Source organism: Geotrypetes seraphini, chromosome 2 (genome assembly GCF_902459505.1).
Source record: "Geotrypetes seraphini chromosome 2, aGeoSer1.1, whole genome shotgun sequence".
Classification (NCBI taxonomy): Eukaryota; Metazoa; Chordata; class Amphibia; order Gymnophiona; family Dermophiidae; genus Geotrypetes; species Geotrypetes seraphini.
In genome coordinates, this window is record NC_047085.1 from 468,720,374 (window position 1) to 468,744,854 (window position 24,481).

General features: G+C 43.0%; 1 long non-coding RNA gene across 1 annotated transcript in view; it reads left to right on the forward strand.

Moving 5' to 3' along the window:
• Window positions 1–13,186, forward strand: part of LOC117353839 — a 35,117-nt gene extending 21,931 nt beyond the window's left edge. Inside the window, exon 3 of the long non-coding RNA XR_004538042.1 lies at window positions 12,821–13,186. This is a non-coding gene — a long non-coding RNA (uncharacterized LOC117353839). The remainder of the gene's footprint in view (window positions 1–12,820) is intronic.
• The last annotated feature ends 11,295 nt before the right edge of the window (window positions 13,187–24,481 follow it).

The following is a 24,481-nucleotide window of genomic DNA, read 5'->3' on the forward strand; positions in this document are numbered from 1 at the left end:
AACAGTCCTAACTTCAATTACTCTTAACAACTCTAGAAATGAAAAATGACCTACTTTTTACAACTCTAGAAATGACAACTGTTCTTCCATTGTAACACCCATTTAGATATCTTTTGTAATCCGCCTTGAACCGCAAGGTAATGGCGGAATAGAAATCTCGAATTTAATGTAATGTAATGTAATATTAATAATACTAATTTAGTGCAGAACTGCTCCAAAATCATGCAGAGCTTAAGAGCGCTCTCAAAACTCATCTAGTTGAGCTGGCCTTTCCACCCTGGGCAGATGACAGGAATCTAGGATTCCTCATTTTAGAACTGAGATCATCCTAATCTGAGTTATTTCTCTGGGTCAATCCTATATATAATGCTTTGGCCTGCTGGGTGAGAGTATTATACTTGTTACAGGGATGAGGAAAAAACAAACAAAAAAACCTTCCCCCCCCCCTTTGCTCTGTAACCTGGGTGGTGATTCAGAGCCCACCCACCATAGAGCCCAAGGCTTTCTATTATTCATCACGCTGCAATTACAGAATCAGAAAATAGACATAAGACCTTTTCCCTCCAAAATTGGGGTCTTAAGTAACCCAAGGATCCCCCCCCCCAAACTCCTCAATTGTTGGATACCCAGCTAGAAAATGAGGTGACTATCCGTTTATGCTATTTCCAGGGCAATTCCACCCCCTGCAAGGCATAGAAAGAGAACCTCCACCATTAGCTGCAGGGCTGTTAGTGACACCTGGGTCACAAGAGCATGCAATATTGGACATACAGTATGTGGGAATATGGGCTTTTCTCTGTGTGTTACCAATGTGGCTAATATATGCATGTTCTTTTCTGCTCAGTAAAACAAATTAGTGAGGAATGAATGACAAATATTCCAAAGCAAATCTCTGAATATCATGTGCCAGTGAACTTTGCCTTCTGCAATTACAGCGGGAAATATTATTGAACCTACTGTGAGCATATAAAGAAAAGTCAGTATAATCAGACAGAGAAACATCAATACATTGTGTGGCTTAAATTCTGCATCAGTATGCAGGGAAGCAGCTGCATGTTGGATTGAACTGCAGATACATGTAGATTTTCTCTGTGGGGAATTTCTGAATATTTCATTGTGCATTTTTTAGTCTTCATCCTGAAACTACCAAGTTTCAGCTTTTAAATTTAAAGCCGAACCAAGCACTTTGCTTCCACTAAAGAAATATTGTTTTCAGCCATCTATACTGAAAAGCCTTATTTTGGAGGCGAAAGTGGGAGGAATGTAAACACATTTTAACAAAAAAAAAACCAAAAACCCTTTAAAACTGCCTCTTAACAACTCAGAGATGTCAAATTATGAAAGCCTTTGAAGATAAGTAAAAACGTCCCCTGATCTCATCTGGTTTTCAGGTTATGTGTTGTCGTTGCAAAACTTGGATTTGAATTGGACCTCACTGTGCTCAACAAGCTTTCAAAGGGGGTGATAGAATATTCTCTCTAAATCAGAGCGACTCTCGTTTGCAAGCGACCTCGTACACTCCAGGTTCACTCTGAAATATAGTTCAACTATCTTGCAAAGGGGGGCCAGATACCGAAGTCAAGAGGGTTCGTCAAAAAGTTTGCGCACGTTCATATTTTCGTGGGAAACGGTTGGAGGCGGCAGAAGCGGTAACGAGGTGTGTCGTAGAATGTCTTCATTGTGTGTCGTAGAATGTCTTCAATTATTGAATGTAGGTTCAATAATATTTCCCGCTGTAATTGCAGAAGGCAAAGTTCACTGGCACATGATATTCAGAGATTTGCTTTGGAATATTTGTCTTGTGAAAAATGTACCGCCCAACAGAGTGACAGCGTGGAAAAGTTGATGTAATATGCTTTTGAGATATTTAATAAATAGTGTTTAAAAAAAATATAAAAGTGCAGAAAACTTTTTGAAGATCCCTTGTATAATAATGTGTGTTAAAAGCAACATGGTGCAGAAATAGCATCAGGCTGTGTGGTACAATGAGGCATTTTAGATCTGATTCTGTATAGTGCGACCAAAGTTTGCACACGCAGATCTGTGCACGTTGTCAATCTGCATGCACAACTTTAACAAGCCAATCAACGCCGATAATTGCCAATTAACAAGTAATAATTGTCACTAATTGGAATTTGTATGTACAGCTTCCTAAGAGCATTCTATAAACTGGTACAGATCTCAAAAGGGGGTGTGGCCAGGGGAGGAGCATGGGCGGGTCATGGGCATTCTTAAAAGTTAGTATGCCCGATCCGTGCACAATTTAGGCGCATGAATTTAGGCCTGGTTTCAATTGGTATAAACAGCTGCACTTAAATGTTGCTCATGTTGACAGGTGCCACACAGTATACAATGACACAGGAAAAAAATTTGTCCCCGTCACTGCCCCGTTCCTGCAACCAACGTCCCTGTCACTGCCCCATCCCCGTGACCACTGTCCCCGTTCCCGCAACAATTATCACCGCCCCGTACCCGCAACCAATGTCTACGCCCCTTCCCCATGACTACTATCCCCGCAGCATCCATACAAGCCTCAGTATTGCAAAATTTAGCTTATTCCTTCCTTATAAATCAAAGTTCTGGCTGCTGAACTGGAGAAAGGGCTTTGTTTATAAATTTTTATCAACACAACTAATATACAACTTTATCCTAAAGCAAAATAAAATAAATAGAACATTTTTTTTCTACCTTTGTTGTCTGGTTTCTTCTTTCCTCATCTTCTCATTCAATTCCTTCCATCCATAGTCTGTCTTCTCTCTGCGTCTTCCATTTGCTCTGTTACTGTGTCTCTCCCTTCACCCGCCCCATTAATCTGGCACCCATCTTCTTCTCTCTGCTCCCCCCCCCATAGTCCGGCATCTTTGTCTTCTTCCCTTCCATCGTCTTCTCCCCATTCTCTGTTCCCCATGTCCCTTCAGCATCTTCTCCCCACTCTGTCTTCCACATTTCCCTTCAGCGTCTTCTTCCCGCTCTCTGTTCCCCATTTCCCTTCAGTGTCTTCTTCCCACTCTCTGTTCCCCATGTCCCTTCAGCGTCTTCTCCCCACTCTGTCTTCCATATTTCCCTTCAGCGTCTTCTCCCCACTCTCTGTTCCCCATTTCCCTTCAGCATCTTCTCTCCACTCTATCTTCCCCATTTCCCTTCAGCGCCTTCTCCCCACTCTGTGTTCTCCATTTTTTCCCTTCAGCATCTTCTCCCCACTCTCTATTCCCCATTTCCTTTCAGCGTCTGTTCCTCTCCACCCCCCTTCAGCATCTGTTCCTTTCCTTTCCACCACCACCCTTCCCTCTTGCCACCTCACCGCCCTTCAGCACCCCTTGCACGGTCCGAGCATCTGCCGCTCTCCCCCTTACTTTCTCGGCGCGTTTTAATTTTCCAGAGTAACTTGCTGAAGCCACTGGAGCCTGCCTGCAGTTGTGTGCATCTGTGGGCAGAAGCTTCTCCTCTGATGCAACCAGAAATTCATGTAAGCCCAGCCCAAGGATACATCGAGGTATCAGTTGAGGACAATGTCACACACTCCTGCTTGATAATGAGCACGGCACGGACTCATTCTGTGCATACATCATCATTGACCGAGGAGTTATCACCTGGGTCAGAGCATCCACACCTGCCTTGATACTCTTCAATGCACAGTCGATGCTCTTCTCCTTTGAATATCTACTTATTGTATTTCACTGAATGTCCAGCACTCTTGATTGTGGCCTAGAAGTCACAAGATTGTGGCAGTATAGAAGAATAAAGTTATTATTATTATTCTCGATGCACCTTCTCTGGTTCACCTAAGAAGGAGTATTTTGAGGAGTCTGACTCAGTCATAACCTACCATTCAAATGAACTCTCATATGGTTGGAACAAGCTGCCCAAATCCCTACGGTGGGCTCCAACTCTGGCCCACCTCTTCGAGATTTCTTTCAACTCCTAACTCCTCTCATCTTGGGTTCTGCATCCTTAACCCTGTATGTCATGTCTGTCCAAGTTAGATTTTAAGCTCTTCTGAGCAGGGACCGTCTATTAAATGTCAATATGTACAGCACTGTGTATGACTTTCAGCGCTCTATAAGTGATAAATGGTAGTAGTAGTAGTAGTAACCTTCTTCCTCAGTAGTTGTGAGAATGCTTAAACGAGGAGCCGCTGAAAAGTTCTCAGCCCAACCAAGAAGAGAATGATGTGAAGCCATGAAACTTACAAGTTATTCCATACTTTTCTTGACACTTTGTTTCCGTGAGGCAAATGTATCTAGCAAATGGGCACAAGTGTAGGGAAACCAAGCCATTGTGACATCAGTGATGAGGTTGGCTCTTAGGCACTGGTGGAATGAGGCATTATGACATCACAATATGAGGAGCCGCTGAAAAGTTCTCAGCCTAACCAAGAAGAGAATGATGTGGAGCCATGAAACTTACAAGTTATTCCACACTTTTCATTTCATATCATTGAAATGAAAAGTTTTGTTATGTAAATCAGGTTTTCTATTCCGCCTTTACCTATTCTGTTCAAGGTCGGTTTGCATTACAATGGACAGTTTGGCATGGATATTCAATAGAGTTATTGTAAGGGTATATTCTTTAGAAGCTTATTTTGCTATACAAAGAAATCACAAGAAACCATTGTCTCTTTTGTTATCTTATGTGTACTGGTTGTGGTATTTCCCTCCCCCCTCCCTGTTTTTTTATGAGAAATGAAACTTTCTTTCCCTATAAAGTACACCCATTATTAGCTTGTGACTGCGCATGTACAAAGGGGGGGGGGACTATAAATATGTGTGGTTCTTCTGAATAAAATCATCATCTCTTTGGTTATCTGTGTGTGTGTGTGTGTGTGTGTGTGTGTGTTTTCTGTCCCCGGATGCATCTGTAGTCAGGACAGCAGAACAGGCTAATATAAATTGAACCTTGTCGTTTCAGCTGCTAGTACAAGTAGATCAGTACAGTTATTAATACAGTTACAAATACTTAGTTACAAATACATAATTACATAATAATATAGTTACAAATACATAGTTACAAGTTTAAGGGGTCCTTTTACTAAAGATAGGCATAGGATATAATGGATGTGTTAGCGTTTAGCAAGCACTAATATTTAGTGTGCGCTAAAACAGCTATCACACCTTAGGTAAAGGACCCTATGTGTCAAAAAAGTGTGGAATAACTTGTAAGTTTCATGGCTCTACATCATTCTCTTCTTGGTTGGGCTGAGAACTTTTCAGCAGCCCCTTATATTGTGATGTCATAATGCCTCATTCCACCAATGCCTATGAACCAAACTCATCAGTGATGTCACAATGGCTTGGTTTCCCTATACTTGTGCCCATTTACTAGATGCATTTGCCTCATTGAAATGAAAAGTGTGGAATAACTTGTAAGTTTCATGGCTCCTCCACATCATTCTCTTCTTGGTTGGGCTGAGAAGTTTTCAGTGGCCCCCTCATATGAATTCAATGTGATCTAATCTAACAGTTGTCAAAGCAGGCCAGAGATGGGGAAAATGGTTCAGCAGCACAATCAGAGAAACCATTGTTTCCTCTTCTGATTATGATTTTCATAATCCTGCACAATTTATCAAGACACTTAAATATAATTTCAGAACAATCTGGAAACATGAAATATGGGGAGGGAATTTTAAGACTTTAACTTGGTTATATTGCTGTTTGCCTGGGTAACAGGCAGTGGCGTAGTTAGGGTGAGAGGCGCCTGGGGAGGGGGTGCCCCCTCCCCTGCCCTCTTCTCCACTCCCACCCCTATCTGCCCCTTCCCCGCCCCCTCCCGTGCATGCCCCTTCCCTTCCCCTGTACCTCTTTAACATTCCGGGCACAAGCAGCAGCCCAACCTGCTGCTCGAAACCAGCATTGGCTCTTCCTCTGATGTCACTTCCTAGGCGCGGGTCCAGGAAATGATGTCAGAGGAAGAGCCGACGCTGGCACGAGCAGCAGGTTGGGATTGCTGCTCGTGCCTGGAACGTTAAAGAGGTACGGGGGAAGGGAAGGGGTGTGTGCGCACGATAGTGGCGGGTGGATAGGAGGACGGGTGCTGGCCCCCCCCCCCCCACCACCAAGATGGTGCCTGGGGCGGTCCGCCCTCCTAACTATGCCACTGGTAACAGGGCAGTCTGAAAATTGTTCACCCTGTAGAAGTAACTGCACTTTTCCACATCTAATGGTGCCTGAGGTCAAAGTAGACATGGTCAGGGGTATATCGTACGAGGAAAGGCTGAAAAATTTGCAGCTGTACTCACTCGAGGAACGTAGGGAGAGAGGAGACATGATCGAGACGTTTAAGTATATTACCGGCCGTATCGAGATGGAAGAAGAGATTCTCTTTCTCAAAGGACCCTCAGCCACAAGAGGGCATCCGCTCAAACTCAGGGGCGGGAAATTTCATGGCGACACCAGGAAATATTTCTTCACCGAGAGAGTGGTTGATCCTTGGAACGAGCTCCCGGTGCAGATGATCGAAGCAAACAGCGTGCAAGAATTTAAGAGCAAATGGGATGCCCATGTGGGATCCCTTAGATCAGGGGTGTCCAATGTCGGTCCTCGAGGGCCGCAATCCAGTCGGGTTTTCAGGATTTCCCCAATGAATATGCATGAGATCTATTAGCATACAATGAAAGCAGTGCATGCAAATAGACCTCATGTATATTCATTGGGGAAATCCTGAAAATCTGACTGGACTGTGGCCCTCGAGGACCGACATTGGACACCCCTGCCTTAGATGGTTAAGCCAAGGGAACCTGTCACCAGGAGTGGGATCCCTAGGATAGTAGACTTGGGGGTGGGTCAGTAGAGTGGGCAGACCTGATGGGCTATGGCCCTTATCTGCCGTCATCTTCTATGTTTCTATGTTTCTATCTGTATATCTAGGAATCAAAAAGAGTCGTTTAAGAAGACTTCAGTTAATACAGAATACGGCAGCTATACTCATCTTTGGGAAGAGAAAGTACGATCATGTCTCTCCTCTGTTGAGAAAGCTTCATTGGCTCCCAATCCATTTTAGAATCCAGTTTAAATGCCCCTGCGTCATTTTTAAGCTTCTCTATGGAATATTTGGTCCTTTGGTCCCTTTATACTGGAATACCCTTAGATCTTGCCATTCGAGGAATACACAGAGATATAAACTACTGTTCCCTTTCTTCAAAGGAATTAAATCGGCCGGGAAACTCAGTCAATCTTTCGTTTATAAACTGGTAGAAATGCGGAATGGGCTTCCTGACTCTGTCAGATCGATAGGTCAGTTACAACAATTTCGTAAAGTCCTAAAAACTTTATTATTTACACAATACTTGAACAGTTTACCTAAAGATTCAACAAACTGATTGCTCTACAACACTGTTCTTCAATCGACGGTCCGCAGGAAATTTCTGCTGGTCCGCACAGGGCTGGCAAGATTGCTGCTGCTGCTGCTAAAGCCGACAGGAAGTCTTCTTTCCGACGTCAATTCTGATGTCAGAGAGGACGTTCTGGGCCAGCCAATCGCTGCCTGGCTGGCCCAGAATGTCCTCTCCGATGTCAGAACATATAGTACATAGTCACAATCTAAGTTTTTTTGCACTTAGGACAATGGAGGGTTATGTGACTAGGCCAAAGTCAGAAGGAGCCACAACAGGAACTGAAACCAGTTCAAACATGCACTTGAACAGGAAATAACGACTCACATACCACTTGCCTCTAAAAAACAGAGAGAAGAGGAGACCTCAGCTGACACTCAGAACATTTTCAATTTACGCCTGACCAATCGTGACATCTTCAATCACAGCTGCTCCACATAACTAATTTACAGCAAATATTTATTCCATCAGATTTTACACTGCTTAAAGTCTTTGTAAGTGAGCAAAGAGAACACTTATCTTTGGAGCTCCTGATGGGCACCCGTTTCACACATTAATACTGGCTTCCTCAGGGGGACCTTTGTTCAAAGACACTCTTCAAATTTTGCTATTCTAAAAAAAACAACAAAAAAACCCCATATGTGTGAAGATTTTAAAAGCACGATACATTTCATCTAATGCATTTCAAAGTCTACTTACAGTGTGCCTCTTTGCTTCACGCTCAATCAAATGCTGCTGCTTATGTCTGATGCAAAAAACTGTGGTATTTAATAAATTAAGGGGTTCTTTTATCAAACCGCGCTAGCGGGGTTATCGCATCGGACATTTCATCACGCGCTAACCCCCGCGGCCGGCTAAAAAACTAATGCCTGCTCAATGCGGCTAGCGCGGCAGGCGGTTTAATGCACGGTATTACGCGCGTTAAACCCCCTACCGCAGCATGATAAAAGGACCCCCTAAGTACCCATTATCCTAAGCTCTATGTGGGTAGGACGTTCAGGTCATTTAAGGTTCGAATGCTAGAACAATACGTATTTATGCTATGTAAATGTTTAAACGTCTCTCTATCATATCTTCCCCCTAACACCTTTCCTCCAAAGTTTACATATTGAGTCTGTCCCTGTTCGCCTTATGGTGAAGACCACCAATCATTTTAGAAGCCTTCCTCTGGACCGACTCCATCCTGCTTGTATCTTTTTGATGGTGCCGTCTCCAGAATTGTACACAATATTCTAAATGGGGTCTCACCAGTCTTTTACAGGAACATAAGAACATAAGAAGTTGCCTCCGCTGGGTCAGACCAGAGGTCCATCGCGCCCAGCAGTCCGCTCCCGCGGCGGCCCATCAGGTCCATGACCTGTAAGGTGACTGGCGTCTAAGTCCTTTTAATCCCCTTAGCCTTATCTCTACCTCTATTTGTATCCCTCAGGAAATTATCTAATCCTTCCTTGAAGCCCGGTAGGGTACTTTGTCCTATTACAACCTCTGGAAGCGCATTCCAGGTGTTTACCACCATCAACATCTCTTTTTTTCCTAGTGGCCATTCCTCTCCCTTTGCAGCCAAGCATCCTTCTAGGTATCGCCATCACCTTTCCCACCTGCTTGGCCACTTGATCATCACATACTATCATACCGAGGTCCTGCTCCTCTTTCATGCACAAATGTTCTTCACTCCCTAAACTGCGCAGTTCCCTCAGGTTTTTTTGCAGCCCATATGCACGACCTTGCATTTCTTAGCATTAAATCTTAGCTACCAAATTTCAGACCATTCCTCAAGCTTCGCTAGGTCCTTCTGATTTTGGTGTCATCCGCAAAGAAACAAATCTTACCAGAGAGCCCTTCAGCAATATTGTTATTTCAACCAGCGCAGAATTCACTCTTTCATCTTTTAGTCACATTGCCTCTTTTTACACATAAACAATTAAAATCTACAAATTCTAGTGATACGTGCTGAGACCCACAGCCTAGGTGCTCAAATGATGAAACTAAGCAGAGGTTGCACAAGGGACCATCACAGCTTCTTATCGGTCCCTAACCGCTCCTGCTGCTCTCATTCAATAATATATTGAAAAACTTTCCCTTAGCTGTTTCTCCGGAGCGGATATCTTCACATACAGCTCCACGCTCCACCACATCCAATATTTTTCTGCTACCTGTATATCTGTGTAAACTTTGTGCTCCCTCAACTCAAATTTCGCATAAAGAACGCTTCTTCAGGAGGATTATACAGTAACTACAATAAAAAAAAACCCACACACATCAACTCACTCACTACTGTGTGCCTGCCCAAACACTTAACACTCACACTCATTCATAAAATATACCACTGTACACTGCCAAATCTATAAATCCTTCCCATACTAATCAGTGATTTTCAAAAGCCTCACCAGGCCCATGGATATGTTGTTTAATTTTCCACTCTCACATAAGAATAGCCAAGGGTTCCAGTGGCAATGTCCTACCTATTGCTCTCGTGCTATAATTGTGGCTTGTGGTTTTAAAGAGCAATAGCTGGTTTTGTCACGTGTTAAGCCATAACTTCCAAACCAGTGGAGCAGATGAAACAATCCCAGAGTGTTCAAGTCAAGGCTTTGTCTGCAAGAGACTCACTGTCATGGGTTTTACATTTTTATGTTAGCTATAAATGTAATTGCAGCAATTTCATATCTTTCTTCAATTAATATGATCTGAATCAATGAAAAGGGGGATGATTTCTTTTGTTTAAAAGAAATTACATTTAAATTTTTTGCTAATATGGTCTGTATAACTGTGTTTCTTGGATTTCTTTCTTTGCAAGTGTAACCAGGGGGTTTCTCAGCATTCACCTAGGCCAGAGATAGGCAATTCCGGTCCTCGAGAGCCGGAGCCAGGTCAGATTTTCAGGATCTCCATCGTGAATATGCATGAGATGGATTTGCATGCACTGCCTCCTTGAGATGCATATTATCTCATGCATATTGATTGTGGAGATCCTGAAAACCTGACCTGGCTCCGGCTCTCGAGGACCGGAATTGCCTACCCCTGACCTAGGCAGCTGCTTAGTATGTGCCTGGGATCAGGGCAAACCTGATTTGTAGTTTTGGGGACCAGGGCCTGGGACTGGAAAACACCCTAGAGGCAAATACCACACATGCTGCTCTCTTCTCACTTTCAATAAACCAGAAAACGCCAGTAAATGACTTCTGAATCAACTTGTTTATTCTGACCCCCCCACCCCTACCTTTCTATTGCTTTGTTAATTACCGTAATGCATTTGATTCACTTAATCTAGTTACCTGTGGTTAGTTTGTTTCAGGTTTCCCTTCTGTTTCTAAGGGAACAAATTTGCCATAGTATGATGTGATCGATGGGGGTACTTTTACCCACGTAGGGGAGCAATTTTCACAGAGCATTTTTCTGCAGGTAAAGGGCTTTGAGAACTGTTTTCCCTATAGGCTATTAGTCTTCTGTTTTTCAGATGACAAGGAAATGTACTTGATGCTTAAAACTGATTTTAACAATGTCTAATCAGGGTTTAATTGTATGACTTAAAATTCAAGGGCAAAGCAAAAAAATATCAAATGCTTTGCAAATTGCATAAATAAATATATAGCCTACCTATGTTTCATTTCACAAATTATATATTTAAAAAGATGATTGTACAAGCATGTTGATATCAATCAAAATTAAGAAGAATAGCTAGAGATTTATTTAAATGTTGCCTTGTTTTTATAACTCTATCCATTGAGACCCAAAGGAAAACATCTCTCAGACAGTGCTGACTTGTTTTCTCTCTCTATCTCTCTCTTTTTTGTCCCTTGACCCAAAGGAGGCTTCCCAGATTATACTGATTTTCTTTTTTCCATTCCTAGAGAATGGATCAGTCACCCACAGGGACTACTGTCTCCTGCCAGGGCCTGGTTGAGAGTAGAATCTAGTAGCAGAGGCTACAATTCATTCCAAGCAACTGAACTGTAAGGTCCCGATGTTCTAAACTTACCGTTAAGAAAATCCTGTGGGTTATTGTAGTGCCAGTAAACATTCCAGTTTCAAGAAGATGAGCGATGCTGCAAAAAACTTCACATGCAAATGAACTTCGCAGAGGTCCACAGAAATTCCATCTGATCAGCCGTTGGAGAAAGCGACTGACACATGCGCAGAATAGTCCACGGAAAGAGGCATAAATATGTGCATGCGCCAGGAAATACTACATCATAGGCATGCATGAGCATCAATCATAGGTGTGCCTTATTGTAGCGCTTAAGTCAGAGATAATAAGTAGTGAGGTAAATGCTCTCAAAGTATACAAAATAGAGAGGTCAAAAGCAATAACAAAAGTGTAACTAAAACCAAGACTTCTCAATATATGAAAGTCAAATATGAGTCTTAAATATAGGTGTTGAAATAAGTTAATACAATTTTCACATACAATCAGATTTGTGTAATCTGACCAAGAGTTGTGGCTCCTATAGCTGAACCCACCGTCCTGTGTGTGACTAGTGCAAAATAATAATAAGTAAGGCAACGTGCTCTTTGAATGCTAGATTTGTTCTCAATGGCAATAAGAGGGAAAAACCACTCCACTTAGCTTTAAGGTGTGTTAGCAGGTCCCGACATGGGCCATGTTTCGAGGGTCTGTTTCAAGGAACCCAAAGGAGATGTGCAAAACTTCAAATGCCAGAGAAATAGTTGCTGAGTGCTTCGGATGAAACACTTGTGTTCATAAGTAGAAACAAAAAGTCTCTTCTGATTTTCCATTAATATAATTGAAGTCTACAAAATCCTGAGTGGAGTAGAACGGGTACAAGTTGATCAATTTTCACTCCGTCAAAAATTACAAAGACTAGGGGATACTCAATGAAGTTACAGGGAAATACTTTTAAAACCAATAGGAGGAAATTTTTTTTCACTCAGAGAATAGTTAAGCTCTGGAATTTGTTGCCAGAGAATGTAGTAAGAGTGGATAGCTTAGCTGGTTTTAAGAAAGGTTTGGACAAGTTCCTGGAGGAAAAGTCCATAGTCTGTTATTGAGAAAGACATGGGGGAAGCCACCGCTTGCCTTGTATCAGTAGCATGGAATATTAGTACTCCTTGAGTTTTGGCCAGATACTAGGGACCTGGATGGCCACCATAAGAATGGGCTACTGGGCTTCATGGACCATTGGTCTGATCCAGTAAGGCTATTCTTATGTTCTCACTGGGATTCCAGGGTTTTGTTCTCACCTGGTTTTCTTCCTATCTCTCCCACTTAACTTTCAGTATAAGCTATGGTGGATCCTCCTCTGCTGCAATCCCATTATCAATTAGTGTACCCAAAGACTCTGTCCTGGGACCTGGACTGTGACCTGGGATGCCACTATCTGGGCAAGTAATTGAATTGACTCTATGGGTTTTTAGCCAGGTACTAGTGACCTGGATTGGCCACCGTGAGAATGGGCTACTGGGATTGATTGATGTACTTAGTTCATGATACCGAAGAAAACAAACAGAATCATTGTTTCTCCTCATTTGTAGTTTAAAGGCAAGAAGGAAGATGGAGAGGATTCCCTATATGTAGCACACCACAGCTGAGAAATTTCAGCTGTGTGAGTATTGCCTTGATCTGCTTTGGGACCTGGCTGTCATGTGACTGTCTTCCGGATCCCTGTCTGCCTGCAGTGCTTTCCCAGCATCGAGTGGTCTCTTATCTCCACTGGATTGGAGTATCTGACTGGACAAGACTTAATATCTGACTGGAATTTATCTTATTTGTTTTTTTTTTGGGGGGGGGGGGTTGTTTTATTGTTTTTTTAAATTTAATTAATTAATTTTTAATCTTTTTCAATTTATAATTAACTTTTTTTTTTAGGTAATCTCATCCTCACTGATTACTTGTTAGAATCTCCGTATCTTGTCTCTATCTCTATCTTTCCTATCTTCAATGTAGATCCTTTCATAATTCAATTGTTCCATTGTAAACCGCTTAGGTCAGTAAAATGCTGGAGCGGTATATCAAATCTTAATAAAGATAAACATAATATAGGAAACGAATCTTAGGGTATTCTTATAAGGAAATCTTGAAGCAACAACATAAATATTTTCAGCAAAGTACATTTTGTAAGAAATAGTACGTTGCTAAAAATGATATATAAAGAACATGTTGTCTATGAAATATGATTGTGTGATTCCACTGAAACATGACTAATGAATCCATGCTTGATTAGACACAGCTTGAAGTATGGAACACAAATTGTGAGAAAGAAAAAAAAATGTTTATTTCAACAAAAAAAAGTTTTAAAAGAGATTTGCAAAGACTTATGGACATTTCCAGGTGAAATGTTATTCTTAAAACTGTGTAGGAGGAAAGCTATAGTATCATATAGAAATGTCAGAACAAATTAAAACTCAGACAGCTCGAAATCACTATTTGAAGCTTTTGTACCTAAAGGGAAGAGAAATGCATTCAAGTTTCTCTTTGGACAAGCTGAAATGTTACAAAAAAAAAAAACCAAAAAAAAATTCCAAAGAAGATGGATTATTCAAATGATCCTTTATTAAACAAATATAAATTCTTTTAGAGGGTTGTCATCTAATGGAATTAGCTAACAACTTATGGGGCCTATACATTGTCTTAAATGGGGGGGGGGGGGGGAAAGCAGCACAGAAAGAAAGTGCAGTGGGCCATGGATGGAAATGAAGGGCGGAGCCTTAGGATGGAGGAAGCAGCGTTTATTGAAGGCCCCAACACACTCCATGTTTTGGCAATGTGCCTGCATCATGGGTATACCTGTATACGTGCTGGTACTTACATGGCGAGGGGGTGATTTCAATTGGTTATTAGTAAGAGAAGAATAGAGATTCATTTTCCTGTTGAATACCAACCCTCAGGCCTTAATTTAGCACAAGATTTATCTGTTTGTTTGTTTGTTTTAAAATAAGTATTTAGGCAGTTTGTAGTTATTTTTTTGTATTTCATTTTGTGTTTTTCATTTTCATTTTTATTCTATTGGGGGATGCAAAATATGAATGTATTTATAAGATTGGCCTGTTTGACATTAATATTTTTTTTAAAAACTATGGTTCTTACACTAGGGGCTCCTTTTACGAAGGTGCGCTAGGGCCTTAACACGCGGAATAGCACGCACTAGCCACTACCACCTCCTCTTGAGCAGGCGGTAGTTTCTCAGCTAGCACGCGCTAATCCGGTGCGTGCGATGAAACTGCCAGCGCACTTTCGTAAAAGGAGCCCTACGTTCCTTACACTACACTAGTTTAGTCTCAGTGCAGGGAGGGACGGTTGTGGTTGCAGTTCTCTTTGCGGGTCCACAGGAATTCTGTTTTGGAGGCGTTTAGTTGTAATTTGCTGATGAGCATCCAGATTTTGATTTCTGAGAGGCAGTATAGGAGTTTCGTGATCTGGGAGACGCGGGTTTCTCCTAGTGATAAGATACAGTTGGATGTCATCTGCGGAGTGAATCTGTATTTGGTATTTGTGGTTCTACATCTAGGACAGGTCTAATGAAGAGATTGAATATTATGGTTTCAGTCGTGATCCCTAAAATAGGCTTTCACCTGATTCTACACAAATTGGGGTGGGGGCTTGTAACAAGTAAATTAGACTAGAAATATTAAAACTGTAAGAGATGATAAGAGCAGGCAGAGGGACCTGGTCATGTATTTTAGAAGTGTATGAATGAAGTGTGTTTTTGTTCTTGTTTTAACGGTACCTGGTGACAGAGGAAGGAAGCACAAATAATCCCGTGTACTAAGGGTTCCTTTTACAAAGGTGTGTTAGGGCCTTAACGCGCGGATTAGCGCGCTCTAAAATGCCCCGCGCCCTAGCCGCTTCCGCCTCCTCTTGAGCAGGCGGTAGTTTTTCAGCTAGCATGCACTAATCCGGTGCGTGCGCTAAAAACGCTAGCGCACCTTTGTAAAAGTTGCCCTAAACATTCTCCCAATATGCAATATAGTAACCGTTGTGTAGTGACCATCTCACATATGCTCAGAAACACGGAGCTCCTCCAGGGATCTATCCCTATAGAAGAACTCGCCTCCCAATCACTGCATATGTATTTGTGTATAAACAGAAAGGCGCTGATAACTTTTTAACTGCTGGTATTCGTAACATTTTGGGCTCCTTTTACGAAGCCGCGTTGGCGGTTTTAGCGCACGCAGCTTTTTTAGCATGGCTAAACCCGCGCTGCGCGGCTAGAACTTACGCCAGCTCAGTGCTGGCGTTAGCGTCTAGCGCGGCCGGCAGTGTAGCGCGCGCTATTACGTGCGTTAAACCGCTAATGCGGCTTCGTAAAAGGAGCCCTTTATGTGCTTCGCAAGGACAGAGGAAGAAAGAGCAGAGATGCCCTGGGGATGGAGAAGTGACGGGTAATGACCGCTCGGCCTGCTCACAGTGTGGTAAACAAGTTAGGCACTGGTAAATGAGATCAGGTAAAACTACCTGGCCTACCTATCTCAACAACACCTAAGACACCTGACGCCTAGGCACCGCTAGATGTGATTCTTTAAAGAATGCCTAGCGGTTGATTGACAACCACATGGACCAGCGCCTACAAATTAGGCATGGTTAGGCGCCATTTATAGAATGAGGCCCATTGTGTCAGGAATAGATTTGCTTTTAGAACAATTGCCCATTTTCATTGACAAGTTCCTTAGACTCTTCGTACCATCTATTCCTTCTTATATACATGATTCTTCACGTTATTCAGGTGCTCAAGGATATAAAGATTACTGGTGAGATTTTTTGGGGGTAGGGGATGGTTCGGTGGGAGGCTCCATTGGCAGGAAGGAGTGGGCTTCTCTCCTGCCAATTTTCTTTCGTGGGCAGGGGGGGCGGTTTGTGGTGCTGGTTCATGGGGAGGGCCATAATTGGCGGGGAGGGGGTGATTTTTTTTTCTTTTTTTTTTTTTTTTTACAAATCAGTTTATTAAATGATAAAGACCAAACAGATCAAGTACCTTTGCCTATTTTTTTTTTTAAGTTTCCTGCCCTGAACAGCTGAGTGGCAGGAGGCTGCTCCTGGTGCTTCCCCTGCCTCTCAGCTATTCAGGCTTTCCTTACTGGCTCTGCGTATATGTGAGAGTCGATCTCACAGCGATCAATCGGAGGCCAAATTGGGGATTACAATGAACATCCGCGTGAATCATTTGCATGCAAACTTTATAGTGCATCAATAGCTCTTTTTAAATCAGCCCCCCAAAATTGGATCGATGCAGACCCATACGGTCTTACCAATTCTCTTAGTGCTTTTCCAAGAACATCCCCTTAATAAGTACTTGGAGACTGGATGTTGCATATGTGTGCATATCAAGGGGATGTTCTTGGAAAAGCATACCACAAAACATGTTGAACAGCAGACTTCTTGAGTGAAAGCGCATGGAAGATAATTAATGAAGCTAACTGCAAATTGAAAATGTTTTGATCTCATTGAAAGTTAAATTTTTTTTAAATGAGAAGAGTAATGTCAAGAGCAGATGATGAAATGGTAGGTAATGCTTAGGGCAATGAAACACTTGAGCCCAGAGTTGTGCCGCTGAGGTTCCATGAAGAATAGTTAAGTTAATGTGTGTACTTGAGGGAACATTATTGTTATATGTTCATAAAATTGTTCCTAGCATTCTTAAGTGCTAGTAGAAGTTGACGTCTCAGGTGCACTGTCATTGAGACCAGAGTTTTCTTGACCTAATTGAGTGCACCTAAGTCAATCTATGCCCAAACTCTGCCCCAAATCTTCCCCTAACCATGCCTACTTGCGTGTAGGCACCTTGGTGTAGACGCCTACCTCAAAGTGGTAAGCATCTACTGAGCTAGGTGCCTACCAACAAATTAATTTTTATAAAACTTTTTAATGGTTTTTAATTGTGCTTTCAATTATCTGTACCAATTAAGCCAATTAAAAAAATTAGGTTCGGCGCCTCAATCAGCTAGGTGTACTGATTTACACACTTAACTGGAGGCATCTTTTATAGAATCAGAACCTATCTGTACAATGATGCTGAACATCCAAATGTTGGGAGGATTTTTTTTACTGTTATGAATTGACCCATCCATGTCTAATTATGAGCAAAATTATCAAGTTGTGTTAGGGATTTAAGTTGCCATTTTGAGGATGGGGCCAGACTGGGCAGAAGTGATTGGGCATTGCTCCTGCATGAGGGTCCCCTGGACCACCTGTGTTTCAGTTAATAGGCCCTTTAGGGGGTTTAGGGCCATGTAGGGGGAGGGGAAGTGAATAGCCTTGGTGGTGGGAGTGAGGGGACTTGGATCTTTTGAGGAGTGGGTGGGACTGGGAGGGGGGTAGATTGAAGCCAGGGGGTGACTAAGGCCTTTGGGGAGGTGGGTGAGAAGCCAAGTGAGGCCCGATCTGCTGGCTCGGGCGAATCGGGCCATGGCTTTGCAGCCTGATGCTCTTAAACCGCTGGAATAACATTGCTTGTGAGATGGTTCGCATGTAGTTGCTGTTCTTTTACCATGGGATTCAGCAGGACTGAGATACTACATTTTACTGAATCCCATGGTAAATCAAGATACGTACAATAAAAGATTGCCTTTTACCACACTTTGATAAATTCTTCATTTAATTGTATTCTATCCATTTACAATGATGTATCTGTTATAGACACAGTTACTGTGTTACACTAATATGCTTTCAGACCTATTATCAAACAGAAATTATTGTCCCAAGGAATAATGGTCTAGGATTCCATTTTTTATTGCTATCTTGCCTTCTGTAATATTCTTCTTCTAATGAGCTCTTCATCCATTTTGCAAAATCTAACTCTGGATAATGAATACTTCTTGCTCTTAAATCACCTGGCTTAGCTGAACTCTAATGAGGCAAAAGTGGAAAAATATAGAGCAAGCATGAATATTTCCTGCAAGCATAAAATTATGACCAAGTTTCACTTAGCTTGTCATGAACTTCAGCCAATGTCACCTGGCAGAAGACTTTTTTTTTTTTTTATTAGCCACCTGTTTTTATTCATGGACTATCCGGTGGTTACGTGTTGCATTTGCTTCAGTGACGCCTAACCAGGTGTATTTTCTGTGCCTGTAAGCATTTAGAACATAAAGCATGTGTCCACAATTGCAGACTGCAAAGTAAATGTGCAATATATTTCCACATGAGCAATAACGAATGGGTGGATTTTTTTTTTTTTCCTTAAAAGTTTCTTTGGTTAACTTTTGCAGTATGGCACTGGCTGCATCTTGTGTTAGCTTCTAAGAATAACAAAAAAATTGGAGCACTGATTGACTGTGCACATTCGGTTCCAAATAAAAGAACATAATATACAGTGGAAAAAATAAAATATAAGGCTTTGATCTATGATCTTTCAGAGAGATGTATTCTCTCTATGAATTTTTGAAATTCTAATACGCAAGTTATAGGTGATACCTTCTTACTGTGACTAGCTTTTGAGAGTTGCCCTTTTTACATCAGGTCAGAGAGGAAACAGAGTTGCTCTATTGGTTTTAAAATAGTACAGAACCATCCAGGATCTAGGCTCTGTGTTACACCATTACAGATCTTTAAAGAGAATTGGGGGAGTGTTGACAAAGGTAATGAGAAAGTAAAACTTCATGTATATATTTATTTATATATTCAGTTTTCTAGACTGTTCTCCCAAGAGAGCTGAGAACTGTTTACATGAATTTTTATTCCGGTACTCAAGCATTCATTTTCTCGGTGGTCAGTTACGGAGGCCGAAGCTGGACACTGCGGAAACGAGACAGAAAGAAGATTGACTCGTTTGAGCTTTGGTGCTGGAGAAGGACTTTAGGCATGCCGTGGATCGCCAGAAGAACTAACAAATCAGTTCTGGAAGAGATCAAACCGGCTACGTCACTCGAAGCCCAAATGATGAAGCTACGACTTTCCTATTTTGGTCACACCATCAGAAGAGAGAGATCACCGGAGGAGGACATCATGTTTGGGAAGATCGAAGGAAACAGGTGAAGAGGACGACCTGCAATCAGATGGCTAGATACATTGAAAACAACCATGAGGATGACGCTGGAGGACCTTTCCAGACTAGCACAAAAACGATTTCTTTTTAGATCCGAAATTCATCAAGTCGCTAGGACTCGAGCATGAATCAATGGCACCTAACAACACAACTCAAGCATTTTTCCCTGTCTGTCCCTGTGGGCTCACAATCTATCTAATAATGTACCTGGGGCAATGGGGGGAGGGGAGGGGGATTAAGTGACTTGCCCAGGGTCACAAAGAGCAGCTTGGCTTTGAACCTACAATCTCAAGATGCTGAAGCTTTACCTTTAACCACTACGCTTTGTACAGTTGATACGACCTTTGTCTGAAAGAAAACCAATGTAGTATTACGTTCTTTTATGTTTGTTTAAAAATATATGATCATCTTAATGTCAATTGTTCGAATGACTGGGGAAATATGACCTGGGCTGGCCACTGATGGAAACAGGACACTGGGTTTGATGGATCTTCAAGTCTTTATAAGTCTTATTTAACAATTCCCTTTACATATCCTGATTGTGAAGCGATTAAAAAAGTCATTTTCTTGTTTCCCTATTGAGCTATCATTCTAATTTCTTTGTAATATTGTATGTTTTATCTATTTAAAATTAATCTAACCCTTACATTTTTAGCCTGATTCACTGATGCAGCACTTTTTCGCCCCCTCGTCTATTAAACTGTGCTAGTAGTTTTTAGCGCAGTGAGCCGTGCTGAATGGCCCGCGCTGCTCCCGATGCTCATAGAGTTCCTATGAACATCAGGAGCAGTGCGGGCCATTCAGCGAGCGCAGCTCTCTGTGCTACAAACTTGCTAGCGCAGTTTAATAGACGAGGGAGGTTAGTCACTCTTTTTTAAAAAATGGATCATATACAGTCCATTCATAAAGAAGCATTATATGAATCTTTTGCTCTGAATGTCTATTTATACACCCCCTACCCCCTGTTATTACGCTGTGCTACAGGTTTCTAGCATGGGCTGGCAAGATAAATGCTCTGATGCTCATAGGAATTCTATGAACATCAGAGCATTTACCGCACCAGCTCACATTAAAAATCTCTAGCGCAGCATGATAAAAGGGACCCACAATTTTCATACCATACTATCTTGCATTTTAGGCAGTGAACAAGTGGATTGGTTTTTCACTCCATCAAAAATTACAAAGACTAGGGGACACTCGATGAAGTTACTTTTAAAACCAATAGGAGGAAATTTTTTTTTCACTCAGAGAATAGTTAAGCTCTGGAACGTGTTGCCAGAGGTTGTGGTAAGAGCAGTGGCGTACGAAGGGGGGGGGGGGAAAATCCGCCCCTGGTGCAGCCTTAGGGGGGGTGCACAGCCGGCCAGGTCTGGGGCCTGCTGTGCACCCCCCGTGCACAGCACGTGATAGACTCACTTTGCCTTGGCGATCTACCGGGCCGATCAGCCTTCCTCTCCCCAACGTCAATTCTGCCATCGGATAGGAAGTTCGGGCCAGCCAATCGCTGCCTGGCTGGGCGGAACTTCCTCTCCGACGACAGAATTGACATCAGGGAGAGGAATACTGGTCGGCCCGACGCAGGGAAGCAGAGAGAGCATGGAGCGGTGGCAGCGGCTTTGGGGCCTGTTCCCCGATGGTGGCAGAGTTGGCTTGGTGGAGGGGAGGGAGAAAGAAAGAAAGGGGGCAGGCAGGGAGACAGAAGGGAAACAGAAAAAAAGAAAGGGGGCATGAAGAGAGAAAAAAGAAAGGGAGGCAGGGAGAAAGAAAGGGTAGGGAGAGAGGAAGAAAAAGTTGGGGGAGGGAATGAAGTCTGGAGGAGAGGAAGCATATAGGCTGAAAGAAGGGAAGAAAGATTGGATGCACAGTCGGAAGAAGAAAGTGCAACCAGAGACTCATGAAATCACCAGACAAGGTAGGAAAAATTATTTTATTTTCAATTTAGTAATCAAAATGTGTCTGAATTTATATCTGCTGTTTATATTTTGCACTATGGTCCCCTTTTACTAAACCGCAATAGCGGTTTTTAGCGCAGGGAGCCTATGAGCGTCGAGAGCAGCTCTGGGCATTCAGCGTAGCTCCCTGCGCTAAAAACTGCTATTGTGGTTTAGTAAAAAGGGAGGGGGTATATTTGTCTATTTGTGTATGGTTGTTACTGAGGTGACAGTGCATAGAGTCATCTGCCTTGACCTCTTTGAAAAACCCCAGAATAGGAATGATAATTAACATTTTCTCAGCGTTTGGCGCATGGCGAAGGCAAGCGGCAAAGGCACTCATCTTAGCGAGAGTGCCTTTGTGAAGGACCTTAAGAAGGGCCAGGTCGCTACATCCAAGAACCCCAAGAAAGGAAGACAGCAAGGTAAGGAAGTATACACGTACGCGCACACATACAAGCAAGAAAGGCAAAGGGGCAGCAAGCACAGAAGAAAAGGAACGAGTAGGCCCAGGGGGGACCACATACGAACAAAGGGAAGTGACAGGCAAGGAGGGCACTGAAGAACAGAAGCAGGGACAGAAGAGAAGGTAGGGGTAGGCCAAGGAGGTAGGCCCAGGAGGTAGCATACGCACACACATACACAAAGGCAGCAACAAGCACAGCAGGACAAGAAAAGGCAGACTCAAGAGAGAACACAAATACACGAGCAAACAGAGAAGGCAGGCACAGAAGGCAAACAATAGGCAACAACACACACGTACAAGCAAAGGGAAGCAGAAGATGAAGAAGGTAAGGAAGAGCCAGGCACAGGAATGAACATACTAGCAAAGAGCACCAGGACTCCTAGAAGGCGGACAAAAATGGAAGCTGAAGGAACCCAGAGGATGAGCTTCCCAGTGTACTGCATGGACTGCCACATGTATGAGTACCTCCCCTCCGGGTGGCAGTCGTATGTGTGCGGACGATGTCAGGAACTGAAGAGCGAAGTCAGTCATCTGAAGCTCAGGATCCAGGAGCTGGAGGGACTCTACATCTCAGAAGCCCCCTTCCAGTCAGCCGAAGACCCTTTGCGAGAGAGGCGCATCGAGGAACAAGTCAGGGAGCTCAAGAAGTTCATCGAAGATGCCTACAGGAGAGTGGAAGAACAGGAACAAGAGAAGCGCAGAAACGAGGAAGACATACAGAGCAGAGGACAAGAAACATCCGACACCAAGGTTGAAGACACCCTCGGAGGAATTTCGCAGAAAGAAGAGGCAGTGCCTAGAGCGAGAAGAAATGAAGAACACCGAGGACACGGACCTGCGACCCGGCAGACAAAAGACCCGGCATGGATAACCAATGAAGTAAAGAAAGTGATAGAAGACAAGAAAAAATCATTTCGGAAGTGGAAAAAGGACAAAACTGAAGGAAATTGGAAAAAGCACAGGAAGCATCAAAAAGAATGTCACCAAGTGGACAGAAAAGCCAAGAAAGAATATGAGGAGAGACTAGCCAAGGAAGCACAAAATTTTAAACCATTTTTCCGATATGTGAAAGGGAAGCAACCAGCGAGGGAGGAGGTGGGACCTCTGGATGAGAAGGACAGGAAGAGAGTGGTGAAAGAGGAAAAAGAGGTGGCTGATAGACTAAACATGTTTTTCTCGTCGGTCTTTACAAAAGAAGACTCATCCAACGTGCCGGAACCGGAAAAAATCTTCAAGGGGGATCAAGAGGGAAAATTAACATGCATGGAGGTAAGTCTCGAAGATGTACTCAGGCAGATAGATAGATTAAAAACTGACAAATCTCCGGGCCCAGACGGGATCCACCCGAGAATACTGAAAGAGCCCAGAGACGAAACAGCGGAGTTACTGCGGCATATTTGCAACCTATCCTTGAGAACAGGGGTAATCCCAGAGGACTGGAGGATAGCGAATGTTACACCTATCTTCAAAAAAGGATCGAGAGGCGACCCAGGGAACTATAGGCCGGTGAGCTTAACCTCACTTCCGGGGAAGATGGCCGAATCACTGATCAAGGAAAGTATCGATGAGCATGTAGAAAAAAATAATCTGATAAGAACAAGCCAGCATGGTTTCTGTAAAGGAAGATCATGCTAAACGAATCTACTGCACTTCTTTGAGGGGATAAGCAAACAATTGGACCAAGGCGACCCCATAGACATCGTATATCTGGATTTCCAAAAAGCCTTCGACAAGGTACCCCATGAGCGCCTACTGAGGAAACTGTGAAGCCACGGGGTGGAAGGGGATGTGCACAGATGGATCAAAAATTTGCTGGCGGACAGGAAGCAGAGGGTAGGAGTAAATGGATACTACTCTGACTAGAAAGGGGTCACGAGTGATGTCCCACAGGGGTCAGTGCTGGGACCACTGCTGTTCAATATATTCATTAATGATCTGGAAACGGGGATGAAGTGCGAAGTTATCAAATTCACGGACGACACGAAACTCTCCAGCAGGGTCAGAACTATTGAGAAATGCAAAGAACTGCAGAGCGACCTGAACAAACTGAGTGAGTGGGCAAAAAGATGGCAGATGAGCTTCAATGTGGAGAAATGTAAGGTCATGCACAGCTATACGATGGGAAGGAGGGTACTGGGGGAAGGCAACCTTGAAAAAGACCTGGGGGTATTGGTGGATAAAACAATGAAGCCAGCGGCACAATGTACAACGGCCTCAAAGAAAGCGAACAGAATGTTGGGCATTATCAAAAAAGGTATCACTAACAGAACGAAGGAAGTTATCCTTCCACTGTATTGAGCATGGTGCGCCCACATCTGGAATACTGCGTCCAATACTGGTCACCGTACCTTAAGAAGGATATGGCGATACTCGAGAGGGTCCAGAGGAGAGCAACAAGGATGATAAAGGACATGGAGAACCTTTCATATGCTGAAAGGTTGGACAAGCTGGGGCTCTTTACCCTGGAAAAGCAGAGACTTAGAGGGGACATGATAGAGACTTATAAAATCATGAAAGGCATAGAGAAGGTGGAGAGAGACAGATTCTTCAGACTAGCGGGGACAACAAAAACAAGAGGTCATTCAGAAAAACTGAGAAGAGACAGAATCAAAATGAATGCAAGAAAGTTCTTCTTCATTCAAAGGGTGGTGGACTCCTGGAACGCGCTTCCAGGAGAGGTGATAGGACAGAGTACAATACTGGGGTTCAAAAAGGGACTGGATGACTTCCTGGAAGAGAAGGGGATTGCAGGGTACAAATAGAGGGTTACTTTACAGGATATGAACGTTTTAGATTAGGAGCACCTGGGGGGCCACCG